Here is a 6,079-nt window from a genome sequence, read left to right as displayed (position 1 = left end):
TCTCTCTCTGTCTCTCTCTCTGTCTCTCTCTCTGTCTCTCTCTCTCTCTCTCTCTCTCTCTCTCTCTCTCTCTCTGTCTCTCTCTCTCTCTCTCTGTCTCTCTCTCTCTCTCTCTCTCTCTCTCTCTCTCTCTCTCTCTCTCTCTCTCTCTCTCTCTCTCTCTCTCTCTCCCTCTCTCTCTCTCTCTCTCTCTCTCTCTCTCTCTCTCTCTCTCTCTCTCTCTCTCTCCCCCCTTCCCACCAGTGGGTACCCCCTGGGTGAGTAGGCACAGGGATTCACCTCCCTCCTACCCCTTCAGTGGGAGTGCCCCTCATAGGTCAGGGTACCATCCAGGATGTCTCCCTGTTCCCTGAACACCCCTTAAAGTGTTATCTTGCTATCCTCACAACACTGCTGTACCCTCACCTCAAATGTCACCTTGCCTAAATGCCCAAGATGCCATCTTGTTGCTCTGATACCTGATGTTCATTCCTCTCCTCCCCCTTTGTTATCAGGATCTGCCTGCCTGGCTGCCATGCGCACCAGGAGCCCTGGTGCCCCCCGCCCACCTCACCATAGCACCAGGGGGAAGGCACCTCCTCCCTCTCCTGTCTCCAGACTCCTAGAAGGAAGTCAAGGAAGAGCCTGGGAGAGAACAGAAGTCTGAGGACCCTGAAGGGTCACTGTCCTGAACTAACTGGGTCCTCTCTTGTGTCCCTTGAACTCCATTCAATGACTTATGCCTCTGCTCTGCTCCACTGATCCTCCAGGGTTGGGGTTGGGGGGAATGAACTCATGAAAATGTGCTCAGACTCCTTAGGATGGCATTGTATGAAGTTTTGTATCTGTATATCCAGCATCAAAGGCAGTACCTCAAATGTAGGAGGTACTTGATAAAGCTTGTTAGCTTGGGTTTTATTGGACTAGATCAGTGAGCAATAGATTTGAAGTCAAGAGACGGGTTTAAATCTGCTTCTGCTACTTCCTAACTTTGTTATCCAAATATCTCTTGGCCTCAGTTTCCCTCTTTGTAGAATGGGACACTTAGCCTGGATGATCCAAGTGTAGAGTTAGGCGTCAGAAGGAGTTGAATCTCTATCCTGCCACTTGTTACCTGTGGGACCTTTAATTCGTCATTGCCCTTCAGCTTTTCATCTGTAAAATGTAGGAATTTGGGGGTAGGATTGGATTGAAAATCACTACATACATTTTGATAGCAATTTGAGGTTTGCAATGGCCTTCACATAAGTTAACTCACTTGATCCCTTTTGGGTGATTTCTAAGCTTCCTTCTCAGTTTGATTGCCATGGTTTCTACAAAGTCAGGGCTACCTGGCTTTGGGAGGGAAAAGGTTCTGGAGTCAGAGGGTTCAATGTCAGTCAGATGGGTTCAAATCCCATCTCTAATGCCTAACTCTGTGACTTTGGTCAAGTCATTTAATTTCCTTAAGCTTTAATTCATTGTTGTTGTTCAGTCATTTTCAGTCACATGTGAGTCTCTGTGATCCCATTTGAGGTTTTCTTGAGGGTTTTCCAGAGATACTGCCATTTCATTTGGGGTTTTCCAGAGGTACTGGAGTGGTTTGCCATTTTCTTCTCCAGCTCATTTTACAGATGAGGAAACTGAGACAAACAGAGTGAAGTGACTTGCCCAGGGTCACACAGCCAGTAAGTGTCTGAGGCTGGATTTGAACTCATGGAGATGAGTCTTCCTGCCTCCAGGCCCAGTGCTTTATCCCCTTGTTTGCTCATCTGTAAAATGAGAGGTCTGGGCTATGTGGATTCTCAGGTCCCTTCCAGGTTTAGGCCTGTGATTCTCTAGGGACAGTGTCCTAGACAGGCAGCTATGAGGGATGGGTTTGTAGAGCATCAGGAGAGGGAAGGAGAAGAAGGAGCTCTCTAAGTCTGGGGCATCCAAACTAGAGGACGAGAGAGAAGGCAGAAGGGGATGTCCACAGGCCTGGCTGGGGTAGGGGCTGGTATAGCTCCTTCTTCTCTTGCTAGCTGTGCCAGGAGGCGGGTCGTAGACACAATGTCCCATTGGCAGGAACATTTCACCATGGCCAGGTGCCTATTCCTGCATGATGCCTTCAGCTATTCTCTATCCTCAATCTGGTCTCATCTCACTCCCAGCCTCGATTTTTCCATCTGCCAAATGGGGCTAAAAAGAATCAGCAAGAGCAGAGACAGGAGCTGGGAAGTCTGTTCCAGCAGATCACTCAAGTGTTTGACTTGAGAATAGAACTACTCTCCCAGACCAATTTCTCACCATCTGTCCTGATTCCCCCTTAGAGAGAGAGCATACCTTCTCAAACCTGGAGCTCTGTCCATTGTGCTTCACACAACTCCCACACAACCCCCATCTACCTTGACCCCATTGTTTGGTCCTTAATTCAGCCCTGACCAGCAGATATCTCACCTCCAGAGGACCATACCTGGAATTAAGAAGGAAGGAGCTATGCATCCTTCCCCACCAGCCTAATGAGCCCCATCCTGACCCCCTGCCCCTGGTTCTGAATCCTTTCTGAGGAGGTATAACCTTGACTCTAGCCCTACCTCTCATCCCTATTGACTTAGCCTCTTCTCTCCTCTCTCCCCATGCCCCTTCCTCTTCTAGGTTAGGTGTGGGGGAAAATCCCCTAGGATGGTTCCCTGAGAGACATGTTTGGGAGTGGGGGAGAAGGAAAGGGAACGGAATGTGACAGAGAGTACTGTACTATGCCTCCGAAATCTAACTGAAGCCACCTCTATCAAACTTTCAAAGTTCACTAACGAAGCCAAGCATTCCTCCCTGCTCCCCCCCCCCCAAACCACCATCCAACACTCAGAAAAAGAGAGAACACACTGGGTTCAGAGAGATTTGTTCCTACAGAATGTCAGCACCTGGTGTAACAGTAGGGGATGGGAGCTGGCAGCTGGGGCAGTGCTGGCAAATCGCAGCAAGCAGGCTGAGTCAAGGAAGTTAGCAAGGACTCTGGTAGCCCACCCTTTGCTTGGGGGCTTAGGGACAGAAGAGAGAAGGGGAGAATCAGCCTTGCCTGGTGGAGACTGTGAACCACCTGGGGAGTCTGTGTATGCATGGAAATGTTTAAGAACAAAGTGGACCAGTTTGTTACTGAGGGTTAGGTCCAGGTGAACATTAGAGCTGAAGAACAACTGAGCTGCAAGGGGCCGTAGAACATAAAGCACAGAATGGCAGAGCTAGAAGGGAGGGGCCTTAGAATACATAGTGCCTAGGAAGATGCTGGAGCCAGGTCCTGAGACTGGGGAGAGCCAATTGTTAAATTTTCAGTGTGAACATTTACACTTCCTAAATTGGCAAATGGCCCAAATTAGGACTTGAGTTGTTGTATGGATTGTCTAGATTTAAGAAAGTGATGTAGAAAATGATAATAATGTAGATTAAACTTTAAAAATGTGTCCTCACACTCAGCCCCCAGGGCAGTTGTTCAATATTTACCAGAATGCTCCTGATGGTACTCAACCCCCTTATTTTAGAGATGAACAAGGTGAGGCCCAAAGAGCGCAAGTGACTTGCCCAAGGTCATCCAGCTAGTACATGTCTGTGCTGAAATGTGGACTCCAACACTATCTCTCCTATTAAGTGCAATGTACGGGAGGGCAGAAGCCAGAAAATGAACTTCCTTTGTCCCTACCTCTCTCCTTCCCTCTGCCTCTTCTGTGTAACCTTGGGCAAGTCTCTTAACTGCTTTGTGCCTTAGTTTCCTCATTTGTAATAGATAGCCTCAAAGATTCCTTCTAGCTCTAAATCTATTATCCTAAGATTCTCTGATCCTACTATCTCATGATCCTTGTCCTAGGCTCTCTCTGCTGCTGTCCTTTACTGAGCCCTTGCCCTTGCCCTATCCCTGTCTCAGTCCCAGCCCCTGCCCCTTATCCCAGACCCTTTGAATAGCCTCCACTTCTCGGGCCTTTTGGCTTGAGATGTGTGGGAGAAAAGATGCTAAGAAGAAAAGCTGCTTTGGCGTTAGTATGCCCCTCCCCACCCAGAGTCAGGGCAGGGCCTGCAGGGCTCATCAGGGAGTCACTTGGGTCCTTAGCTTCTGGGTTCAGGCAGTCAGGCCATTTGAACAAGCAAGGAGTCAAATAAAAGGAAACCAACTTTTCACTAAAGAAAACTAGGCAATGGACATTCAGCCTCCTCTAAGGTCCTTTAGTTTGGGGAGAGGATTAGAGAAGGGGTCAGGGACCTGGAAGGTGTGAGCGTGGTCCTCAGAGAGGGGCAGGTGACCTCTTGACATGGGTGGGGCCTTCCTCTGTGGCAGGGCATCCTCTTGCAAAGTAAGGAAGACCCCTTTAACACATCTCTTTCTACCCCAGTTACCCCCTCCTGCACACCTACCTTGGAACTCCCTCTCTGGGCTCTGGAGACCCCTGGTTAACCCCTTTTAAGCCACAGATCCCTCAAACAAACATGCAGTAACAGCCCAAAGAAAAGCTACCATATCATAACAAGTCTCTCTACCCCAGAACAGCCCTGCCAAAACAGGCCCCACTTCCTTTCCTGTGTTCACTGCGTGGTATTCTTTGCCCTCTGTATGCTATACAGTTCTCACAAAGTGTACACAGATTGTGTCCCCTGCATACATGGCCCATGCCCCCAGCACAATGAGGGGGATGCTACATAACACACCCAGTACACACACACACAGGTGTATTCTACACCTGGATGCACAGCACAACCCACACAAAATGCACTGAATGCCTTGAACACATGCCACAGCCTACATACACCTCTAATGCTCTGATCACTGCTCAACCCTTATCCTCAGTAACCCTGTTTAATCAGGACATGATACACCACTCCCAGAAGTTGTATATGTTATATACAATGCACATTTTCCACCCTCCACTGTGGACACTATATATCTTGTATACCTTAGGAATGCTATGTAACCCATTACTCTCTGTGGGACCCTGGACAAGTCACTTAACCTATGTCAGTCTCTGTTTATCCATCTTTGAGATGCACAAATTTAGAGAAATCACACAGACTATTTGTACCCAACCTGTGGTAGAGCATTCCAAGCTCATATTGGTCTGATCAGTCACAGTCAGATACACTGTAACTTGTCTCTAACATAGTGATGTCATTTTGGTCCTCTTCATGAACGAAGGAAAACAACCAACCAGCCAACCCACCCGTCTGCAAAATGAGAAGAATTGTAGCCTTTGCCTCATAGGGTTGCTATGATGATCAAACAAGATAATGTACATGAAACAATTTGCAAACCTTAGCTCTTCATTAATTCTGGCTATCATCATTATTAAACACTGTATGACCTCCACACATGCCCAGCTTTCACACACATTGCACAGTCTATATGTACTACATATGTGACCAAAGCAAGCTCAAGACACATTTGTACCCTGGGCAGGATTCCCAAATATCCACCCCCAAAAAGTTTAAACGCACTTTTGCCACCTCTTAAAAAAGCAGGTCTGTTATTGTCTATCCAGAAATGTGAGCCTCTAGTCTAATGCTTATGAAAAATAAATGCCTAAGAGCCCTGTGGGTTTTTCTAGCTTTCCATGTGTCTTTCTAAAAAAAAAGTCATGGCAGAGAGTACTCCTGCTGCCACCCTCCCCCCTTTGTCCTGCCTGGCCCTGGCTGTGCACACTGTAAAGTTTGCACTGGGCAGGGAACGGTGACCCTCTCATCTTACAAAGGAGGAAACTGAGGCCCAGGCCCAAGGGCCTATTCATAGTCATAGTGATTGTGCCCTCTGGGATCAACTGCATGGTCCCTGCATCCCAAGATTATGTTTCTGATTGGGTCACCCAGAAGTGGTTTGGGGGATCCCTGGCAATCCTGCCTAACATTCCATGTGTTCTTAGTGACTTCCACCAGTGAATCTAATAACATCTTCCTTGAACCTCTTTTCTTGTTCTTGTTGTTGCTTTTGTTCAATTATTTCAGTCACGTCTGACTCTCCATGACCCCATTTTGGGTTTTATTGGAGAGATACTGGATTGATTTGCCATTTTGTTCTCCAGCCCATTTTACAAATGAGGTAACTGAGGCTAACAAGGTTAAGTGACTTGTGCAAGGTTGTTGTTGTTTGATTGTCTGACTCCTT

At 47.5% G+C, this 6,079-nt stretch overlaps 1 protein-coding gene across 2 annotated transcripts in view; it reads left to right on the top strand.

The window, feature by feature from the left end:
• Positions 1 to 6,079, top strand: part of RGS14 (regulator of G protein signaling 14) — a 24,615-nt gene that overhangs the window by 1,022 nt on the left and 17,514 nt on the right. The gene's annotated exons all lie outside the window — the stretch shown is intronic.

The sequence above is a fragment of the Petaurus breviceps genome, unplaced genomic scaffold (genome assembly GCF_028583685.1).
Source record: "Petaurus breviceps papuanus isolate PSGF00001 unplaced genomic scaffold, PetGlider_PUasm1.0 90994, whole genome shotgun sequence".
Classification (NCBI taxonomy): domain Eukaryota; kingdom Metazoa; phylum Chordata; class Mammalia; order Diprotodontia; family Petauridae; genus Petaurus; species Petaurus breviceps.
Note: the sequence above shows the minus strand (reverse complement) of the source record. Positions and strands in the feature narration are given on the sequence as shown.